Source organism: Varanus komodoensis, unplaced genomic scaffold, assembly GCF_004798865.1.
Source record: "Varanus komodoensis strain SLA01 unplaced genomic scaffold, ASM479886v1 scaffold7_1, whole genome shotgun sequence".
NCBI lineage: Eukaryota > Metazoa > Chordata > Lepidosauria > Squamata > Varanidae > Varanus > Varanus komodoensis.
In genome coordinates, this window is record NW_025336479.1 from 5,635,822 (window position 1) to 5,659,487 (window position 23,666).

General features: G+C 44.0%; 1 protein-coding gene across 14 annotated transcripts in view; it reads right to left on the reverse strand.

Moving 5' to 3' along the window:
* GAS7 (growth arrest specific 7) overlaps window positions 1-23,666 on the reverse strand; it is a 155,161-nt gene that overhangs the window by 124,246 nt on the left and 7,249 nt on the right. For 2 of the 14 annotated variants that reach the window (XM_044453838.1, XM_044453839.1), the window contains one exon: window positions 12,959-12,978. The exons of 4 other annotated variants lie outside the window; for them this stretch is intronic. The gene's annotated coding sequence lies outside the window, so the exon portion shown is untranslated. 8 more of the 14 variants (XM_044453834.1, XM_044453833.1, XM_044453836.1 and 5 more) reach the window with 5 other exon arrangements.

A 23,666-nucleotide genomic window follows, 5' to 3' on the forward strand; every position in this document is an offset into this window, starting at 1 on the left:
GCAATGCACTGGAATGCAAATCTTCCCCCATCTTGGATGGTTTATGTGAGCTCAGAACATGTTAAAGTTCCCCTCCCATTGTGTAGCATGGTCTCCCTGCTTCCGCAAATTTGAGAATCTGGGTTATGCAGATAGGTCCATGAGGAGCAAATCTCGCCTTTGGGTTACACTGAATGACCCTTTGCTCCAAGACTTTTTTAAGGAGGGCCACAGGGAGCAATCGCCACAGGCCTCGCACATGGCAGGCGGTGCCTACAGGCATTGCTGTCCTCAGAGGGACCTGCCAAAGGTTCCCCATCTGAGGGACCCTCAACTGAGCAGGATTCGTAGCGTCTAAAAATGGTCCAGCTTTCCTTCCTTTCCAGTTCTCAGGGTGCTTTCAGAAGCAATAAAGAGAAGCCACCATCCCCCACCACCTTGCCACCTTGCCTGTTTTTTAATTCCTAACATGGTTGTCATGGTATCTCTCTGGCAGAAAACCATGCTTTTAAATGCAAATGATGGTCCCTTACCTGGCTATTTACTTGAAATTATCCAACAGATGTGCATTCCCCTGTTTCCGTGAACACTGTATACACAATCATATTAGCCAGCTTCATGGTTGAAAAAGCAAACATCCAATCTCCCCACCTGTAGCCACTGAAAATATGGGGGGCAGGGGTACGATTTTGGAGCAATGGAAGAAAAAACCTCTTCAGTAGAGAGAAGGTCTCCGTGAAAAGTCTCCTCTTCCACCAGCACCACAAGTCTGTACTAATGGCGTGGCCATGAGCGGCTCCTCGCCACCATGGTGAAGTTCCCCTGCTGCATAGAGCTCTTTGGTCCCCTAGGCAGGCTGGGTCCACGGAAGATCTGTACAGCACTGCTTGAAGGGGAGTGGATGGTGGGGTGAGGGGGAGAAGAGAGAGGAGAGCTGGGAACACATCCAAAAGTTCAGATCAACGCAAAGCCTCTCAGAAACAGCTATCGCAAAGCACAGTTCAATAAGCCAATTGGAAAGGAAGCTTTTATTTACAACTTACATTTAACTCCAGATGACACCAGCATGAGTCCAAACGAGGCCTGCATCACATTATTCATAGATTTCACAAACCCATGACCTCAGATATGTTCCAAGCACGCTGGCCTGCTCAGTCTTTGCCAGATCCCTTTGGGAGCTGAGGCAGACACATACTCGTAACATCTAGCACTTGGCACAGAGTCTAACGAGCAAGGCAGACACGTGTTCTTCACCCGTCGTCCATGAAGACAGGGACGACAGAAGGGAGCTCTCAATCTAGGTGATTTCAGGAAGGATTTCTTATTCTCAATGGTTGAGCAGCATCAACAACAAAATGACTTTCTGCCCTCCAAGATTTTACTGAGGAAATGAAGAAAGCTTGAAATATCCAAGACTGAGTGCTGCTGTGGAAGGACTGTGGGCTTCACCCATTTCTGCAACTCAAAACACGTTCCTGGGCTCAGAATTCTTTAATTTGAAGTGTATCTTCTGCACTCTGGCTGAAGTTGGGGTTTTACTAACAAAGAAAGTAGCCCCTGACTGCCTGAAACCTTCTGCCCATACTCCAATGCATACTGTTCTTCCCTACGTTCCCATAATTTCCAGTTCCAAACCCACTTCTATACGTCTTTCACAACTTTCAATAAAGTTTGAAGCATCCACTTGCACTGGCTTTCCCCAGTGCCTGTATTCATTAGCACGAATCAGTTCACCTTTCAGCATCTGTCCTCCACACACCAAACCAGCACAGATTTGCGGGGGGGGGGGGGGTGTTAGCAGTAGCCAGGATCAAGCACCGTATCGGACCTTGGCAAAAAGGTCAGGTCATGCTAGCACATCACTTCTATTTAACTAGGAAGCATTTTGTACAGCACTTGTCTCCAAAAAGGAACACAACCATTTTGCCAAGCAAGCGTGTCCTTGACATAGCACACCGTTCCTGTGCCTCAAAGGGTGTTAACTTGAGGAACATGCTTTCTTCTTTGCCTGTCTCATGCCGGGATCTGCTCACTCAGAGCACTCAGCTTTTACCGAGTGTCTTTACTGGCCTAGTACCTTTTTCTTTCACCCAAACTGCCAAGTTCAAAGCATCAGTTCAATGGCTCACAGAACACCATGAATAGAACCAACTTGCATAGGGGGTTGCTTTTGGAAAAGCAACCATGGATAAATGTTGAACAACCGCCTGTATGTGGTTTAAGTCCTTAACCACAATTCCCCTTGCCTTTTACAGTGCCAGCTTTTCTGTAACATTCACATTTGCAAAATGCTTATCCAAGAACACCGTACGATCCTGTTCATTTAAATTTAACACCAGATGATCCTGTCTGTTCAATTAAGTACAGTTCAATTTCACTAACCTAAAGGCTGACCTCTGCCTGAACCCAATAGTTACTTGCTTAAGTTACATGAGGCAAAGCAGATATTACAGGTTCCTTCTCCTTTATTTTAGTTTCCTCCCCCCTTGCATCCAAAAAATAATTTGATCCACAAAGCTACTGTAGAAGCCCCAGAATTAGCAGATGTTTTAAAACATTCTAGCACAAGGAGAGTCTTCAGAGATGGACAGCTTCTTTTTCCAAGAGAAAGCAGAATGAAGCGCTGCATTTCAGGTTCACACGCATGGCTCATTAAAGAGTCACTGCTCTTCTCCCAGAATCGTCTCTTTCAACAGCTGTTCCATGTCACCAGCCAAGAGGAAAAGGAGAGACAGCAAGTCTGCTCCAATGGCTTGCTTAGGACCAACTGCCATTTGGTGGGTCTTCCTTTCCCAGAATTCTCTCTCTCAAGATTAAACTACACTTTAAAATGTGGTGTGTACCTGACCTCTCTCTCTTAGTCTAATGTAAACATACATCGCAGTTTGGAGCACCAGGAGGTGTGGATTCCAGAAAATAAAAAAAATGAAAACTGTATAACAGACTTTCTTGTAGATTAGCCATTGTTCACTTTCCATTTGGACACACGGAACTGCTTTGTACCATTGGCCAACCTAAATTAGCATTAAAGAACAACAGCTACAACAACGACAACGTGACTAGGGACACCCTAAAGTGTAACAAATTTTGCCCATTTTATCCAATATATAGCTATCCTCAGCTGGCCTATACGATTATACATGCACAGGTACCAACAGAAGAAATGTGACGAATGGTACACAACATGAAAGACCCAGCGGTTCAAGAGATTGGTCTATCCCTTTACAATGCAGAGAGCAGAAGAAAATGAGAACTATTCAAAAAAGGAATGGATCCAGTCTAAGCATGTGCAACCCACTCCAGACAGGTGATGCACCAGCAAAGCAAGAGGAAGACCTGGAACGCATGAGCTCCTAGAGAGCAACAGTCACTTCCGGTCATGAGCTGCCCATTCCCAAGCTCTCTCAAGCCTCTCCAACTGTGTCAGGACTACAGATAAATTCCAACCTGTGTGTTTTACCGTGGATTCTCTCTTTGACGCCATCATTGGTGCAGTACTGACCCAGTATTGTCTACTACTCCATCTGGCAGTGGGTTTCCAAGACCCAAGGCAAGGAGCTTCCCACTGCTCATACCTGTGCCCTTTAACTGGGAGTCCAGGGGTTAAGCTTCCCAGTTCTCACATGGAAATCCTGGGCTCTAATACTGCCCTAGGGACCTATGCTTGAAGTAGGGAATGTTACCCTGCCTGGAGTGTACGTCCACATTTCAAACATCTCCATGCAGAGGCTACCCTTTTCCTTCTCTTCTCATGCACAAGCGATCACCCAGAGCAGATTTGCTTTGGGACAAGGTGATTGTGCACACTGACAGCAGCTGATTTTGGAGCCTGAACCGAATGAAATCTTGCAACCACGTGGCCATCTGAACCGATCCCCTTTGGTCCCAGGCCACAATTTGGCATTCAAGACCTTTTAGAAAGGCTTGTGGATGCATGACTAACTGAATGGGTGTTGTGAAGACCAGTGGGCCAGAAGCATAGTTCTTCCAGGAAGGTCTTTTTTTCCCCTTTTAAGCCAATACACACACCAAAGCAACAGATCAGTCACAACACAAACCACATTAATAGGCCTTATCTCAGCTCCACTGGTTAGTTTCCCTTTTAACCTACATTCTACACAGCATTCCGAACAAAGCACCCTGGCATAAATTTACCTTTCCATTGTAATCTACAGGCCTCCTTGTTATTGTCAGGGTGGAGCGATAAGCGCATACGGGCTAAACCAGTCCCATCTGTTAAAAGGCTCTTAACCAAACGAAACCAGAATTTTCCTTTTCAACTTACTTTACAGAATTTCGTAATAGAAGCAAACACAAAAGCTATACTATCCAGGAAGGGGGAAAGCATTTTAAGTTACTGTATTTTTTCTACTTCTTCTTACACTGATAGTTGCCATAGTCACCAGAAAACTTTGCATGTATCTGTGTCTAATTAACTACCCCCACACACTGCACCATAGCAACACAGCTAATATTGTCCTCTAAAGATTAGCTTTTTCTGTTTTTTAAAGCCTATAGGTTTCTAACATGTTCTATAAAGGTTACCAGGTCCTTAAAACAAACACTCTGGATGGCATCCTACCAGTAAAAGAGAACCAAAGCAAAAACATTAAAAGAGGGATATTACTTAGAAGCTGAGCCTGGATTGTGATGTTTCTTCTCAAGGAGCACTCTTGAGCTGAGAAACACATCCTGAAGGATTAACACAAGGGTGTCAAGGTATCTTCATGTTTCTTGTCTGTTGTTCTTCAGCGGGAAGATTTTTCCATCAGGAAAGAGAAGGCAGAACTCTTCTTATCAACCAAAATGTGTTTGAGCTCATTGTATCAAGGCAAACTGATGTAATGCAAAGCGGTGTATGGGAAAGAGCGGGAAGAGCCATGCTATCAAGCATCTGACAGATTCGAGGCCACACCCTCCAAAGATATTCCATTGACACTCAGACCTTCCTTTCCTGTTCCTGTAACAGACTCAGTCGCATGCCACCAAAAGGCCATGCCCTACCTGTCATCATTAGAGGGCAAGCATACCTGTCCTGCCTGTTGCCTACCTTGGCGTGCTGCTTTCTCCCAAACTGCTTCCAACAGACGACTCTTATTGCAGGTTTGCTTAGAAGCAAGTTCCGCTGAGTCCAGTGGGGCTTCCTTCCAAGTAGGTGTGCCCAGGCTTGCAGCCTAAGATTCCCTAATGGAATTCATTCTTTATACTGAGTTTTTTCCACAATCTCAGACTGGTTCAGAATTTGCCTATTATGTGCATAGGTTGTCTTCACAGGGTTCAGCTGTTTCTTTCTTAGACATGTGCTGCCAGCTCAGTCCACCTAGTGACCTGCATTCCATGCTGCTGTTTCACAAACTCTGCTCCTGAGAGTCAATTCTAGTTTATCAGCTGTAACCAAAGGAAACTACAATCTAAAAACCTTAGTGCCTGTGAGAAACTGGGAAATGCAAATAAGATGCAAGTGTTCATCCGCTGACATCACTGGCACATGTTACTATTAATGGCAAGCACTAACCAGCCAGGAGATCAAACCTGCTTCAAACTATGACTTAATATCCTGACTTGCTCCAAAGTTGGTAAACATAGTTTTAGAGGACATGGGGAATTATAGTGAATTAAAGATGACCTGTTTTGACTGAGGCTCAAAACAAAAGTGAGAGGAAATACATGGAGTTGCATACATGGAGGAAAGGCCTGAGTGTATCGTGACTCAATAATCTGAACATGGGTTCATGAGATCATTCTAAAGTACTAGCCATTTTTGAGTTTTCTTTTCAAGATTGTTTCTTGAAGTATGTGCTAAACCAACCATAATTACATATTTTTCTGGAAGAATTGCTCCAAATGGAGGCCTCAGCATCATTTGTGAAGTCACCTCAGGTAGTGTGATGCATGGAAGCATGGACCATGTTCCAGTAGCTACATTTTTATTTCTGTTAGCTCAAGGAAATACAAACCTCAGCAGCTATACAAAAGAAAATCATGATGAAGCCATTTTTATGCAACACTGAATGAGCCCCAGGAGCAATCACTGAGTTACCAATTAAGCAGAGTTAATCCTGTGGTCTGGGACTGTTCTGCAGAGCAGTAGAAAAGAAATCAATTTACAATTGAACTCCCGCCTAAATGAGAGACAGAGGAAAGCTTTTATTTTCCATCACAAATTCAAACCTCTCCTGCAGTGTCTAGCATGAACAGGACAGGGGTCAGGAGGTTGCTGAGAACAATAGGGTGGTGAATCTCACATTCAGATAATGTGCCAGAGATACAATGGCTCATTTTTCTCCTGTTAACTGTAGAGGTTTCTAAACTGGATTTGCACATTAAAAAGAAACGACCACTGTGAATTGGAGCTTGTTTTTCAAACAGGCACTGCCATGAGGAAAGGACATCAAGCTTTAGGGTTTATGCATAAATTGAAACACTAAGACCAAACATTTTAACAACTCCCTAACCTTCAAAAGCAGTTGAAAGACAAGTTTCCTCTTTATGTAAGGCCCATGTTGAAATGGAGAAGTCTCTTTAGACAAGAAGTAAAGCAGGAGTGTGCTTTATTTTAGCATCCAAGCAGTACCACCTCCAATCTATACAGCTTTCCCACACAGTGGATAAAGGTGATTGACTTGAGGAGGGCAGGAAGGAGGGGGAAGGTGTTTGCTCCATTTGTGTTGGCTGAGTTGGCTCTTTCTTGTTTTCACTTTAGAATTATGAGTGAGTTTCCTGAGGTTACATCAGTTCTTGGATTAAGATGTATTTATTTTTAAACGAAACCTTAACACCTTCCCCACAAAGTTGAGACAAACAGAGGACAAATCACCACACAACACACACAGCTAGCATGTATAGAATGGTTCCAGGGGAGGCAACATTTTTGGAAGGATCTCAGAGAGGGCATTTTTTCATAGGTTTTTTCTCACCATCACCCCTTTCCCTCTTCCTCCACCTCCGATGTCCATGGGGTAGAAGCACGTGTCCCGGGCATCTTTACAGCATAATCGGTGCCCTGTGCTGATCCGTATCACCACCACCTCACCGTTTTTTCTCATTGGCCCTATGCCACATCACTACTAGAGGGCTTTTCCCTGTTGCTGGTCAGCTGCATGAGCTGGGTGTCTCCTGCCATTTCCCGCAACTGATCCCTGAGACCCCTTCTCCACCAAAGACTCTGTTCAAGCAGCTTGCAAGCTGCTCTCCAGTCATGCTGACCTCCCATCCCGTGGTTTCCGCTTTGCTCGGCTGCCAGCTGCGACCAGGCCCTGCCATTCTCAAGTTTGCCGTTTGCTTGTTTCCATGGAAGCGTCACCTATAGTCAAAGAGCCCCGATCCGTACCAGATCAGCAGGGGGAGATTCCAGTCACTCCATATGTGCCTGCAGCTGCCTACCCTTCCTGCCGCCACGAGCAGGTCTCTCCCTCTTGTCCTCTCCAACAGACCTCAGAAGCACAGTCCTTTTCATTAGCACCTAACAGGTTATAAAGCAGTATAAATCAAAGTAGCATTCTCTTTGAGCTGTGGGAGAAGCATCTGCCCAGGTGAAGAGTGGAACCCAAACTGGAACACCCCTCTTACCCTCTCTTTCAGAAAAGAGAGTGACTCCACCTTCTTGAGGGCTGCTGGAGGGGTAGATGGTGGGACTCTTCCTAATTGGGTCGCTTGCTTTTCCTGGCATTTCCTGACAGGGCCGAGGAAGCCCCCTCCTTCCCCTCCCCCCAGCTCTGAAATGTCCCCCTCCTTTTCTGAGGTGGGTTGGTTCTCATGGTCTGCCCAAGAAGCTTCCCCAGGTCACCTGGATATTGCCCAGAACCAGACAGATCTAGCTGAGCAGAGTGTATCCACAAGGCTGGGCCACCTGGGCAAGGAGGTTTTCAGGATCCTTGCCTGCCCCTTTGTGGCTTCCTCTACCCCTTCCACTTTGCCATGTCACACCCCACGGAAAAGCCACCAAAGTCCTGCTGTAGCAAACCTTCTTTATTGAGTAAAAGAAGCCATTGCTTCATCTACCAACAGGAAAAATAAAGCAGAGTGGGAGAGACCCAGTGTCCACTACATCAGGCAGGGGAACAAACTCCTTCAAGGTTGGTGTGCAGGTAACACGCAGGTGCAGAAAAGCATTTCACAAAGAAGAGAGGAGGAGGAGGAGGAGGTGCAGGGGGTGTTCCTTGTGAGGAATGGTGGCACACGTGGGGAGGCACCTCACAGGCACCTCACAATCTGTTGCGAGGTGGACCCTGGGAAATACGTTTGCCCATGAAAACAGAACCAGCAACTGTTTCCCTAGCAGATCACCTCAAAGCACAACAAAAGTGGCATCTGGGTTTGAACGACATGATAAGCCACGGAGGGTTTAGCAAACTGTTCAATGAGCAGGTGGCTTTATAGCCACAAACAAAGCACCCACAGAAGGGCCCTGGGTTGGGAGAACACACTAATCCCCTACACTTAGCAGGTCATGAGAACTCAGTCACTGTCTCTGGCTCAGAGCCATTCAGGGGAGAGAAAGAAGGCAGTGGCTGGAAGCCCTCATTCCAGTTGCTGATAAGAAAATGTGTTTTTTTGGGGCGAGGGGATGGGCACCTTGGTAAGAACCAAAAAAATGTATCTGAGAGCATATTGGGTCCCATGGGTGCCACACTGCTTGCCTTGGGAAAATGTCATCTGGAGGACTACACTAAAACTGAGCAACAACCAGAGTCAGCCAACAATGAAGAATGTAAAGCTGTCATTTTAGGCAGCATTATTTCAGAAAAGGAGCCATTTCCCCCCTCTCCATTGCATGTGTGCATTTGTGAGACACAGAATTTTAAAAAGCCAGCACTTTAAAGGCTGTCATTTTGACTTTCGGCTTCAGGTGTAAAATAGTCTAAGGCCAGTGGCTAAAGTTAAACATTTCCAGGAAAAGTCCAGTGTGTTAGCTGTCCGTATCACATGAACCAGATGTTCAAAACTCATTTGTCCTAGGCAAGCTGCCACTGCGGAGGAAGACTCATTAAGGCTGATGCTGAATCATTTGCTGTGGCACACACAATAGCTCAGCGAGTGCTAAGTGACGGGTTCAGTCCCACCAAGAACTGCCAGCCAGCATCAAACTTTCCTTTGCAAGCCTTTTCAGAAAATGAGCCATCCAAGAGCAAGCAAAGAAGTCATTAAAAGTCCTCCTCGAGCCACTCAAAAAAAAAAAAAAAAAGTAGCATAATCCATAAACTGAAGTATCAGAAGCTGATCCAAATTTAAATGCATACAATTTGCATCAATTAATTGCAAACAGCTGGGTCATATGTCCTGCCAACTTAGTTTTGGTCTATAATTGATGTGATCAAGACGTATCCCATTTTCTCATAGTCTGTACCTGCTAAAACCAAAAAACAATCTTGTAGTCACTGCTTCATCCCACAATCCAGCTCAATCAGAGTTCCACTTCAGCTTCTGCCACGTGCAAGCTACCACCCGTGTAGAACATTGACTTATGCTTCATCATCTCCTCCTCTTTTTTGCAAAACACATGCAAGTAATTGTTAGCTAGGGGTCACAATTTCATTTATACATATTTAACCTTACTTTACAAATATCCCAGGTTTACACCATCAAGGAAGCATATGCTCAGCAAATATGCAAAAACCAGGACAGAACCAGCAAGAGACAAACCGAAGTGAGTTAACAAACTGCTGCCAAAGAGATCTTACTGATACATAGAATTGAAGGATTTAGCCTGCAGATCCCAACCTGTTCCTGCACTGGGAGATAGGAACCACTTTTAGAATCAGCTAGCACTTTCTGAACTTGCGTCAAAACATGCACACACTTAATCAGATATAAACTTTTAACCATACCGACTTGCAGACATCAAAAAAGCATGAAGAAGTTTGCCACAATCCCATCTGGGGGTTACTATTGCAAAACCCAAGGTTGCAGAATGCAAGAGGGCAGAGCTTCAGTGCTCTCCAAGATTTCACTATTGAAAGTGATTGCTCAGCTTAAGATAAAGAGTTAGTCCAATTATGAAGCAGGTGGTGGAGAAAAGGACATCGGGGTTGTTGACACTGCAGGCTGCAGAGAACTCTCTGCTCTTTTGAACTACAGATCCTGGATGCAGCTGGCATGCAAACATGTTTTGTCAACCCATTGTTGGGCTTATGTCTTACACAGTATCACTGAAAGCAATATAGAGTAAGTGTCTGTGGGGTGAGGAGGCTGGACAGATGCCAGAAATTGTCTGATCAGAAATCCATGGCTTCGCAAAGCCCAAGTCACACCTGCACAGTCTTAGCCATGATCCTACAGCCCCTCATAAGTGTCAAGTCTACAACTTCTTTAGACGATGCTTGTCTGGGCTCATGTTCAGCTAATTTTTAACACAGAAATCCACATGGATTTCAGTGGAAACAAAGTCGTTCAAACTATTGCATACAAAATTTATTACTTTCCACCTTTCTGAAAGAGCTAGGATTTGTAATTAAGCTAACTGATAAAAGAATGCAGCTTAACTGAAAGATAGCTAATTGATCGTCCAGTTTAACATGCTAGTGCAATCCGACTGGGAAACTGGGAGATCTGGGTTCTAGTCTCCACTTGGCCATGAAGCTCACTAGGTGACTTTGGGCAAGTCACTCACTCTCCGCCTAACTTACCTCACAGGGTTGTTGTCATGAGGCTAAAACAGAGCTCTGTAAGCCACCTTGGGTCCCTCACAAGAAACAAAAAAGGTGGAATGTGAATGCAATGCAATAACAACAACAACAATAGAAATTATCATGGCTGTGGAGTCTCCTCCTACCACAATATCCACACTCAGTATAAATAGCATCCTGAATGCACAGCTTGTTAAATGCTGTTCTTGATTTGCACACAGAAAAGCATGTTTAGTTTATTTACCCAGAAATGTAGTTAAAGCTAGTAAATAAAATTAATATTCACTATTTAGAATGCTCTGTGGCATTTACCCCCTGCAAAAAGAAGGTTTATACGGGGTAAACGATTTTTAAACCACTCAGTTCTTAGGCACTTCTACTTTCCACTGAAGTCTTCATTGTTGGCCGTCGCCAAATGAGATGCTGGACTAGAAGAGCTGTCTGAGTCAGAGTGTATGAGCACTGCAATGCAGCTTGAAAACATTCCATTTTTCTACTATACATCATTGGCCATGATGCTTCAGTAAACAATAAAGACATTTGTCTTGCTAGTCCCAAGTACTGGCACACAACACTACATAATACAATGGATTAGCAAACATTGCAAAGAGGCATCACAATGAAAACTTGTTCCATAGTGTCCCAAAGATGCAAAAGTGCTTTCAGTAATCCTAGAAGTTTGTAAAACCTGCAGCACCTGGACTTAGTTCACTCTAGAAATTTCTTCCATTTTTTTATTTTTATTTATTTATTTAAAGTTTTTCTATGCCACCCATTACTAAAAAAAAGTCTTGCCATGTTAACTAGCAGAAGGCTCCTTTTTACCACTGCCCACCCATCATATTTAATTCACTAGGTACCTTACCAAATAAAATAACCTACTATTAATCTTTAACTACAGTAGGAGTCCTACATGCCATTTCACAAAATAATATAGACATCAAACCTCATGTCTACTTTCTTGAGCTACTGCAAGAAATTATTCCAAAATACTGCCTTAGATACCATCATGATGCCATGGCACATACTTGAAAAACAAAAGATGCTTTTAACATAGCAATTAATGTTCCACATGATGATGGAGGGTGCAATTATTCATATACTTTTATGTGGTCTGAGCTTCATTATAGGTGCTTTGAATAGCAACACATAAACTCATCAACGCACCTTTCTGATTTTCCAAAAAAATGTGTGCCCCATGCCTGGGGTGATGGGACAATTGAAGAAGAGAGCCATATAAACACCTCCTCTTGGGGAAACAAGCATCCACGCCTATCAAGCACAGAACACAGCGCATACACACCCTTGAGTCACACCATGCTTGCTGGCTACTTTCCTAAGCCTCTCGCACAAACCTCTTTGTGCAATACCCCATTAAACTAGGTATGATGAGTGCCACGTAGAAAAACAAATGGCAAGTCCAGCTTCATTTAAACACCAGCTTCTGCTGCACATAAGCAGAGCTGCTGTTGCACCTCCATATTCACCGGTCATCCCACGCCCCAAATGATGTGCCATGAAGGGAATACCTATTTGCTGCCCATGCGGTAACCAAAGCCATTCAAACTAATAAACACACCAGATGCTGGCGAATGGATGATCAAGGGAAGAGCAAATTAATAGTGCTGAGTAACTTTCAAACTTGTCATTTTAGCCTCTCATTTATTGTGCAAGCTTTTATATGCTGTAAAGGAATACATACCCAGAGCTCAATTGCACAAGAGAGGCTCATATCCATGAGTTACAAGCCTACTAACATTCCTGGAGAAAAGAACAGCAACCCCCCAACCCCAAAGCTGCCAATCAAAAGAAAGTATAATCCCATGCTGCTATGATGCATATTCATAAGCAAAAATAAAGAGTGGGGCCTAATAAAACGCCTGCAATTATAATTATAGTGCCAGTTCAGGTGGCACAATCCAAAGCAACTCCATAAAAGCAAAGCTTTCTTTAGCGCACATAAAGGAAGTTCTGCCCGAGAAAATATGCTGACACTAAATTAAATGGATGTATTTCTTGGCAAACTAAATGTTCCATAACTATAAGAATTGAACCAATTATATGTGATTACTCAATAAACTTGATTAACTGAGAAATTCTTCATTTATTTGGAAGAGGAAAACCCCACCTTTTTAAACATCTAAAGTGCATGGTTGGAGATGTGTGATTTCAGACTGATCTGTCAGGATTAAAAACTAGTTTCTACTACATTTTGGCCACACTGTTGTCTGAAACACAGCCAGGACTGCCATCTTGTAATCCAGACACCAAATACATACTTTTAGAAGGAGAACAGCAACCAATCTTGCCACTGGTTCACACTTTAACACTGTTTCCCACTGCTTTGCTCTCACCTATTTTAGCGAGCGGAATCCTAGTAGGACAGAAAGAGGACATGACTGAGTCAAGGACTGACATCAAGGACATCAGGCCTTCTGAAGGTACAGTATGTGTCTGATGTTCAGGTTTCTATGTGGCCACTCTTGGAACAATGGCTGGATCTTTCTTTCAATGCAAAGGTGCTCCTTTGTCAAATGGCTACCTTCCATCATTAGCAATTTCCTCAATGAACTTTAAGGTGAGTGCTAATTCCCACACACAACTATTTCCTACCATCATTCAGACATTACTGCAAATGTTATGCTGATGGTCTTACCCATGTTCATACTTCAAATAAAATCTCTGTCTTTGCCCACTAACCTGGTCTTTTCTACTGATCGCACAAAGATGATTGCAGAAGAAGAAGGACTCCTCTATATAGAATTCACTACTAAAGGTTAAAGTTGCAGGATGTTCATGGTGAAAGCAGGTGTACGTTACCCAGACTAGCAATGCACACAACTGGGCATTGTTTGAAGAAGCATCACCTGCAGGGTGCAACACCTATGCCTTTGGTCCCAGCCCTAACACTGTGTGACGGTCCTGCCTCCATCATCCACATGTTCAGTGTGGACACTTGCCCACCCACCCGCCCCCCTGCGTGTAGGCTTTCCATGGGCTTTGCAATGTTGGGTCACGCAGGATTCCAGAATGCACGGAAATTCCATGCACACAGACAGAAGGGCTATGGCCAGCAGCATCCCCCAACCCCACAATCCCAAGCCATGTGTGACGTGCATTTACAAGACGAAGGGGGCTTAAGTATGTTTTGAACTGGACTGTAAATCACAGCAATAGGAGCAGTCTAAAAATTGTATCCAATTTTAGACCTGCTTTGAACAGACCCACTGACATGTGTGAGCCTTCAGTTAGTCATGATACAACCCCACGTTCCCTGAATTTCACTTGCTGTTGGTGCTACAGAGCTAACTTCTCAGCTACAGTTTTGGGCCAACAGCTGTCTCGAACCATGATTAAAAACAAAAAACCCTCAAAAGTATATTCCACCCAATTAAAAAAAAAACACCTTAAGCGACCATCTCAAACCAAACAAACTTGCAGCAGGGCATGCATTACTACTCCTGATGCCATCTTCCTGGTAATGATTCCTGAAAGAGAACAACAGGATCGCATTCACTGATTCCACAACAGTAAGTCTGCACTTTCTTTCATTAAATCTACTTGGGAAAGTTACTGCATGTTCATCAGTGCTAACCTAAGAGAAGGAACTCTTAGGCAATAATGGAGATTATTTTGTATAATTCCTAAGCTTTTACTAGGATCCAATTACGTTTGATGAGGATCTTCTTTGTTTAAAGCACACCAGTTTTAGCACATGATGAAGGCAGCAGGTGCGGCAAACAAAGCAGCAAAGGTGAATTCAAGGTAAAGGAAGGGAAGGTAAAAGTAAAGTACTTGCATGTTCTAGAACAGCCAGAACTAATGAGTAAATGAGGTCAAGAAAGAATCTAAGAAAGATCAATTCATATATGGGCCAAACTAGGTGAAAAGTTGAGGCCTGCTATTGGAACCTAATCACCAAAGTTTTCCCCCATTCTATCTGCACATGCTACAGACTGAACTTGTAATTTTTTGTACACAAAACATGTGCTTCCTGCCCTCCTCCCAGAAACCTATCTTGTGCTGATCTTTGCACTTCAAGGAAAGGGCAGATAATTTTTTCAGCATGTTGAAAGAATTAATGAAAGAAAAAAACCCAAGGAAACAAGGAAGTTAGAGTTGTAGATGAACAAATGTTTTCACACCTTCTGAATGCCAAAAATGTTGTCTCTCTCTCTCTCTCTCTCTCTCTCTCTCTCTCTCTCTCTCTCTCTCTCTTTTTTTTTTTTTTTTTTGCAAAGTGCCACCTGGTGCCTCCTCTATAGACTAGAGTAGCAAAACCAACACAAAACACCATTTCTTCCAAAGATTTGTGATTTCATTGTAGTACAGATGGAGCAACAATCACCCAGTTTTGAAAGCTCTTCCTCCCTCAACCAGTTAGTCATATTCTATGTAAGCCAAAGTGTGCACTGGTAGATCCCCTATTCAGTCAGCAGCAGTAGCAATCACAGGACTACCTGGCAGCCGCAGCACTCCTAGCAAGAATAGGAACTAGGTCTATAGCCCCTGTAATGCTAGGTCAAGGCATGAGGTGGTTAGATCCAGCCACCTGGCTCTCAGGTGGTGGCCCAGGAAAAGAAACCAGGGGAGGCATGGCAGGCATCAACAGTGGGCCCACTAGGAAACCGGGCCTCTGGCAACTGCATGTGGGTGCCAGGTACAGGCACCAGTCCTTCTGGTTCATCCTCACTGGTAAAGTATCAGTAGCTAATGATGGAGAAGCCCCTTCTTTGCCCAAGAGTATGGAAAGCCACTGCCAGCTGAGACACTGCTGGGCTTGAGTTTGACCTTATAAGACAACCTCTTACATAGCTCCCTACTGAAGAGTCAATTTATGTGTCCGCTCCTGTGCAATGCATGAAATGAGACAGTGAAGTAAAGCAAGAAATACACTAGTTACTGTCCATTAGCTTTTCCTATCGATGGGGTCAGTTTTAATGTTGTTGTAAGTCACATGGGGGGTTAGAAGGGAATAATCATCATAATCATAGTTACAAATTCCCTTGCTACTCATCCATTCATATCCAGGTCTGAAGAGATTACCCTGGATACATCTTATCATCCATACATAAAGATTCATGAAATACTAGGTGGGGCACTTCAATATATTCAGAGCTAATCATCTGAGGATATGCTTTTAACAAATCTATCCCAGATGCCTTTGTCAGAGCTGTTCTTTCCTGGATTATTTTAAATGCATAGAGTTTAGCATATACAGTCTTTCTATGAAAGACATGCAAGGACAGGACAAAGGTAATTAACCCATTCAAAGATGCAATGTTTTATTTTAGGAAAGTGAAATGGATTTTCAAAACTAAAGAACTGCAAGCAAGATACCCTGAGGGCTTTTTCCAGACCATTGATATTAGTGCAAAAATGCTGCACCATGAGATATTACAAGGAATCCAAATCAAAACACTGTTCTTGAGAATAGCAGTTTTTCCTCTGAAGCCATCACACCACATTTTTCTGTCACTGGGAAAAAGCAGTCTTGTCCAGCAAGTTAGTCCTCCTCTTGCAGTTGTGAAGTCTCCATAGACTGAGACTGCATGGTTGGGCAGTGCATGTAACAGCACTCGTCTAGAAACCATCACCGCTACCCTTACAAGATGTTGTACTATGGCTGCATCTTTCACATTTTACTGTAGAAACCAACTGTTCTCATTCATAAGAGTTTACCTTACATGAGGGGAAGAAAAAAACAAGAGCTTCAAACAGACCTTTGAAACATGGCCTCAGTCGCATGCTCCTTCCCAGCCCTCCATATGCAATGTCACACAGGAGGAAATGCATATGCTGTTAATGCTGGTGTGTGTCACAGCACTGGCTCCCTGTTGAAATTCCCTCCAGCTAAAAGCCAATCCGTATAGTGACTTCAGTTTGGTAAAAAAAAATAGTTGCTTGTTTCCTTGTCTGAGCCCTGAGTTAGCAAAGCTGAGTATGTGTACTCTTTCCACCATTTCATTCCCCCCTTGCTTATCTCATTTGGCATCACCAATTCCACTACAACAGGGAAGGTCACCCCATGACGCAATGGTGTGTCATGCACCAGGCGCTGCTCACAGGAAATGAAACATGTAGGACACTTTTTTTAAAATCACCAAGGCTCAACCTTAAAACTCATTTGCTGATCTAGGATTTCCCTGGAACTTCTTAAGAAAGAAAGAAACAGGTTTGTCCTCTTCTGGCTGCAGTAATGTTGTGCTTGTGAATAAAGCTAGGTGTGAGTGGTACCTAGTGTGAATCCAAAAGAATGAAAAGCAGAACCATAGGGAAAAGAATGGGCGAAATCTGGAAGAACCTGCAGCTTATTTATAAAATCTGTACCCTGACCATAAACAAGCAGACAGAAAGAAAACTGTAAAAATCCCAAACTTTAAAAAAGCATAGAGAGAACAAAACCTAACCGCAAGTGCAAACTAAAAGAATTCAGATGGTGTTTCAAAAGGCCTGGAAAAACAGAGAAGGTCTATGCCTGGCAGCAAAAGGACGCAAGGCACCAGACACACTTCCCTGAGGGCTCCCTGGGAGCACAAGGGTTGCCAAACTTCAGAAACAGGCCTCCAGCAAAGATCGCAATGCACTGGCAGATACGTTCGTATGGGAAAAGCTGCCTTTTCAGACCTCACTACTAATTATTTGATAAAACCAAGAGTGGAGCAGAAACACTGGCAGACTGGCAGCAATGTAAAGAATAGAGGATCACTGGACACACGCTGCTCTCTTTCCCTCCCCATTCAGTAACCACAGGCCACCCTAAAGAGCTGGGGTTACGAAGCAAGATTCCCAGGTGAGAACGGTATAGCTTCAGCAACAACTTGATCCCACAACCTCAAACTAAACCAGGGCTTAATTACAGTACACTCTCAAGACAGCTTATTCCACTTTCATTACTCTCTGTTTGACAGTCACACTTTGCAGCAATGTCTTTTAACCTAGTTCCAAACCCCTGGCTGGAAACTCATTTGCAAGAAGTGCCATATTCTGATTTGTACATGGGCACCTGCTACTGATTCCTGCCCATGCAAAAAACTCTTTAATGTACGCCTCCCCTTGTCAATAGCCACAGAAACCTCAACAGAGATATCTCCTTATTCAGCACAGACTGAATCCTGCACAGACCAAGCAACAGGCGAACAGGAGTGAATAGTTAAGAGCTGGTCCTCCATGCTGGGTAAGGATGTGAAAGTTGGGGGTGTAGGGAGGTGGGGGAGGAAAATCTAGGAAAAAAATGTGTTCCCCTTCCAACTTTCCAGAAATCCCTTCGGCGAATGGGGCTGCATAAAAATGTTTTAATAAATAAATAAATAAAAAGGGGGGATGCTGTTGCTGTTGTCGTCTACCCCCCCCACACACACTCTTTTTTTCCCACCAGGCCTTCATGTCTGGAATGGTGAGCACAAGAGTGCTGAGGAAACCTTCATGACCCGTGCCTTCCTGTGGTAACAGTCCCCTGATTCTCTTCCACTGAGGAGATGTTTGTCTCTTTGAGCCCAAAGTGAAAGATGGCTCTGAATAATCAGGGCGTGTGCCACCTCAGTTACCATAAAATTCCTTTCCCCAGTGCAATGTGGACCCCATACTGAGCAAAATGTGCTCCACTCCCATGGCGACTTACCATGCAGAGGTTTCCCACACAACTCCTGGAGGAACCAAACTACTTCCATTGTGAAGAAAAGGGACTGAACGGTCTCCCGATCTCCCATCACAGAGCAAGAGAATCCCAGGCAGAAGAGATCTGCAGTGGATTCAAATGAGTCCCCAATTCTATGAATCTGACCTGAAGGTTCTGCAGAGGAGCTCCCCTTTCTATGTCAAGTGGATTCTGGGAACTTGTGGCCCTTTTTTCACCTCTGCCATTTGCAGTAGTGCAAACAGCACACATGTGCAAGCGCATATTAGCACTAATGTGAATCAGCACAAGACACCTGATAATCCACAAAACACAGGCAGAAAAGACTTGCCAAAAGCTATACTGCCTTCATCCCAAGGTTTCTTCTCTTTTGATTTCAGGCACCAGCAGCGGTATGAGATTCTGTGCCTGCATTAACGGCCATGAATGAGCAACCTCAACATCCCACTGGCAACATGGTAAGATAAATAGACATACTTTGCAGAAATGAATCAGCAGTGTATAGGAAGCAACTGATCTTTTAGATGGCTGGCAAGCAGAACTATATTTTTCAAAAATCTGTTTTTCCCATCCACATATAAAACTGAGACCCACTGCAGGCAACGGCAGCTCTCGGCAAACGTATGCGCACTGGCAGAAGGTGTCAATTCCCAAGCTGGAATTATACAGTCTGCTTCATGCGAGAGGTACGCAACGATTGAAGGTGACGGCAGCTATAAAAAGTCCTGGTGGTTTTCAGTGGAACAAAATTTACATCGGTTGCCTGCTTCCTTACATAAGTGCTTTCTCAAAGTCATCACTCAAAAAGGGCAGGGAGGAAGAAGAGGAGGAGGAGGAGGAGGGCACACAATACATATGCCCAAATAACCTGTTGCAGAACATTAATGTCGCACAAGTATCACCATTCCAGAATCAAACAGACGTGAAGAACATACAGAGCTGTATTAGGGCAACATACTATTCGGGCCTCGACTTACAAGTAGCCAACTGTTCACTGCTATAATTGGTAGCTTTTTACATAAAACAGCATGCCAAAATATTAAACAATTTAGGCTGCTTTTCCATGCCCATGTACCTGGAAATAAGTCTCAACAGATAGCCGCAGAGTTTACTTCCAAGTAAACACAGACAGGGTTAAGATGCATAAACATAAACCAAATGAAGTTTTGTTCCACTTATGTACCTTCTAAATTACAGGCTTCTCTACAGGTTAAAATGCATTTCCTGGTGTATATTGGGAAAGGCCAAACCCAGATAATGCCAAATTGCTTCTTAATTTAAAGTCTATAAGAGAAAGCATAACTTCTTGCCAAGTGAACAGGTCAGCATCTAGAATCTTGCATCTAAATGATGCAACAGGAAATGAATTTATTTTGTAAGCATCTTTGCACAACTGGGAACAGTGGCTTTAGGCAGAGGAAGCAGATTTGCTTGAAGCCATCTGTTCTGCAGGTACCTTTGGCATGGAACACCTTTCTTGTATTCCCATATTTCTGGCATATCACACCTGGAATCGATTAAATGTGTAGGCAGCTAATGTTCCCCTCATACAGGCTTCCTCCCAGCCCTAAAATGAATAGATTTTTATCCTGAGAACAAAAATATATGTATATATCTATGACAATTCTATATTGCTCAACAGTGAAAACCCTCCAGCAGGTTCGCAAAAATCATAAGAACAGAGAAGCTGTAGCACAATTAGCAGTGATTTAGAAGAGGATGAATTGCTAGAGGGAGGGAAGACCAACTCTGAATAGGCGTGGGAGAGTGGCAGAGGACAGAAGATATGGGAAAGGGTATTGTATGAGTGTATATGCTTCAACTGGTTTGAAATGCTCAAGGCGGTCCTATCTTTCTTACTGATGCCTGTTAAATCTTCCCCCAACCCCATTATTACTGTTTATTACACATTATTAAAGTTTACTAAGATGAGCTAATGGAGCTATCTTTTTGTTAGAGTCCAGCTCCCATTGTCTGAGTCTTCTTGTCTGAGTCTTTAAATATTCCAATCTCAAAGTAGAGCTTGGATACACCATGATAAAGTCCAACACCTCAACATTTAGGTATTTACATGTATGAACCCTAAATACCAAGTGTGCAACCCTATACACATTTAGGAGAAAAAAGCTTCCAACTCCCAGCATCCCCATTCAGTAGGAGGGGAAATGGTAGGAATGGGAGGACTTTTTTTGTTTCTAAGCATGCGCAGGATTGCACCCTAAAGGTGCATTTTTTATTTCACATGTTCCTTCTGCGCACATGAAGGACCAAGGGACGGGAGGCACATGAGCCCAAAAGTCACCACGGAACATTATCCTCACCCCAAACAGTAGTTCTGAGACTGAATCCAGACACTGTAGGTCAGTCATGGGCTTCTGATCTTCAGCCAAGCTAATGGTATCTTTGATTTTAAAAGAGGGCAGAGCAGGGCAGGCTTGGCCAGAGCAGAAAGCAGGCTTGGCTACGGGGCACAGCTGCGGTGCAGAGGGCCACGGTTAGTGACCAGTGGTTGTGAGAACATGAGCGTTATACAGAGGGGCCCATTCCCAGTTTCAATGTGTTGTGATATGGAATAGCTTTGCATCATGCCCTCTTCCATTTGCAATTATTATTACAAGACCCTCTCTGCTCCCATTGAGGCTGGAAACTTAAACAAATCCAGAATCTGTATTTCTTGCCAAAGCAATCACATTCTGCCCACAAGCCAGACTCCACACAGCTCCTCACACTTTGGACTCAGCATGTGGACTCTTGTTCACCTAACTAATTTCAAGGGTTAGGCTTGAATGGAAGCCTAACCCCTGGCTTTGAATGGAATCCAGTTCTCTAGGTCATTATTTCCAAACGGCTCTCCTCCTTCCAAAGGAGTTCAGTTAATGAATGCAATCTCCTTGAGAAAGGGGCTTAGCCATGCTGCCAGGCCACTAAAATACTCTCCAGCCTTCCTACTGGTTCAGTCAGCCCCTGTCCTGTCCAAGCCCCATTCTTACCATCAAGACTCGCAGGCTGGCAAAGGCTCACAAACGGTCATGCAAACCAGCTCAGTCTGCAAACACGACTCTGCCTTTGTAAAAATGCTGTGTTACATCCAACTGTTCTTAAAGGAGGAAGAATAACCGCAGAAATGAACAGATTAATACACTCATGGAAAACATACATGATTAAAAAGCCCGGAGTAGCACTTCCTCCACCACAGATGTTTTACCATGTGCTCTTGCTTTTGCACAGTTCCATATTTCTCAACAGAGTCCTAATTAGTCAACAACATCATACGAATTTCTCACAATATGTCCTGGTCATTACCCCATCATTTCAAACAGGCCGAACAGGAACAAACTCATTGAGAGCAATTACACCCTGCTGGGGAAACAAACAACATATAAGAACCATTTCAGATGCATGGTCAACAGGAGCAGCACTAAGGGGGTGCGTTATTCCTGCTGCAGCCAAAGGGGTTCAAGCTTCAAAAAACAGGAAAGGGCGTGAACTGCCAGACTGCACCAAATGTTGGGAAAGGCGCCCTTCCTATGAGAAAGGACCTATATGCCTTCCTAAATATCCTTTACAACTTGGCTCTCCAGTCTATTGAAGATTCGGTTTGTTTGCTTTTTAATTAAAAAAATAAATATAAAGCTACAACTGTTTCAGCTTTGCCTAAAACTTAGCCCACAGAGAACTCTATTTCAAATATACACATCCCTGCAAACTGTCAACAGCTAAAGTTTCTAAGGCTGGAGTCCAAACACACTTCAAGAGTTTGTTAAAAACAGTAAGAATCTTTCTTTCTCAACATTTGTGCAGCAGGACTGTTCTTCCACCTTACAGATATAAGCAAAGAAAAAAAAAGAGGGTAGGGGGATAATCCAAATTGATGAACAAAGAATGTGAAGTTAAATTACACAGGCAAAATTCCTCTTTTCCGCATGATCCTTGAGTGCACCCCATTTCCAGCCTGATTATTTGCACAGCATTTGTCCAAATCGCGGGAGAACATTTGCACGCCATCCCTATGTATCGCACCTTCATACAGTCAAACTTTGACTTTCGAGGGTTTAACTTTCACGGATTTGATGATTTGTGAGTTGGCCATCAAGAAATATTTTTAAAAAGTTTTGCGGCCTTCTGCAGCCTACTCCCTGCTACTTCACGGGCAGCCACACGGGGAACACTCCTCTTCCGTGCCCCTGCCGCAGCCGGCCTGGAACAGCACGTTGCTCCGTGGGAGAGGCTCTGAACCCAGTGCAGGACAAGGTCCCCTGAGGAGGCCACACCCCAGTGCGCCAGGACTTGCTTTAAGCTGGATACCTGAAGGAGCGCCTTCTACCCTTTGTGCCGACCCGCCGCCTGAGATCAGAGGCAAAGGCCCTTCTCCGGGAACTCTCTCTGAAGGAAATTAGGAGGGGTGTTACTCAGAGAAGGGCCTTTTCAGCAGAGGCGCCCCAACTGTGGAATACACTCCCCAGGGAGGTTCGCCTGGCACCACTGCGCTATTCTTTTCAGCGTCAGGCAAAGACTTTTTTATTCTCCCGGTATTTTAACAATTATCTGGTTTTATCCTGTTTTTATCCTGTTTTTACTGCTATTTTAGATGCAGTGTGCTGTGTGTCGTCATTATAGTTTTATTCTTGGTTTCCTTTTTTGTAAGCCGTTCAGAGACTTTTTTTTTTTAGCTAGCTACAGGTTCTTCAAACTGCAAAAGAGGTCATTGTAATGCAGCTGCCAGTATGCTATGGTCAACAGTATTAAGAGTTAAGGTAGAGGGGGGCTGGAGATAGCCACAGTTTTTCTAGTTTTGCAGAGATCCTGCAACCCTCAACCCTACAAATGTGGAGGGCTGACTGTAAAACAGGTCCTGCCAGACAAACCTTGTGCAATTCTATGACAAGGTTTCGAGATGGCTAGATGGAGGGGATGCAGTGGATGTGGTTTACCTGGATTTCAGCAAGGCCTTTGACAAACTGCCCCATGATATCCTGGTGGAGAAAGTGAGGAGTTTTGGGATACGCCAAAGCACTGTCCGGTGGATTAGGGCATGGTTGACTGACCGAAAGCAGAGGGTAACCATTAGTGGGGAATCATCAGGATGGTGGCCAGTGACAAGCGGGGTCCCCCAGGGCTCTGTCCTGGGGCCGATCCTGTTTAATCTTTTCATTAATGACATGGAAGAAGGGGTGAACAGTCTGCTGATCAAATTCGCAGACGACACTAAAACTGGAGCAATGGCCAAAACTGAGGAGCAGGTACTCCAGATCCAAAAGGATCTGGACAGACTATGGAAGTGGGCAGGAGACAACAGGATGGCGTTCAATGTGGATAAGTGCAAGGTCTTGCACTTGGGGCATAGGAATAGGTGTCATAAGTACAGGTTAGGTGACAAGCGGCTGGAGAGCAGCACCTGTGAAAGGGACCTCGGGGTGCTGGTTGAC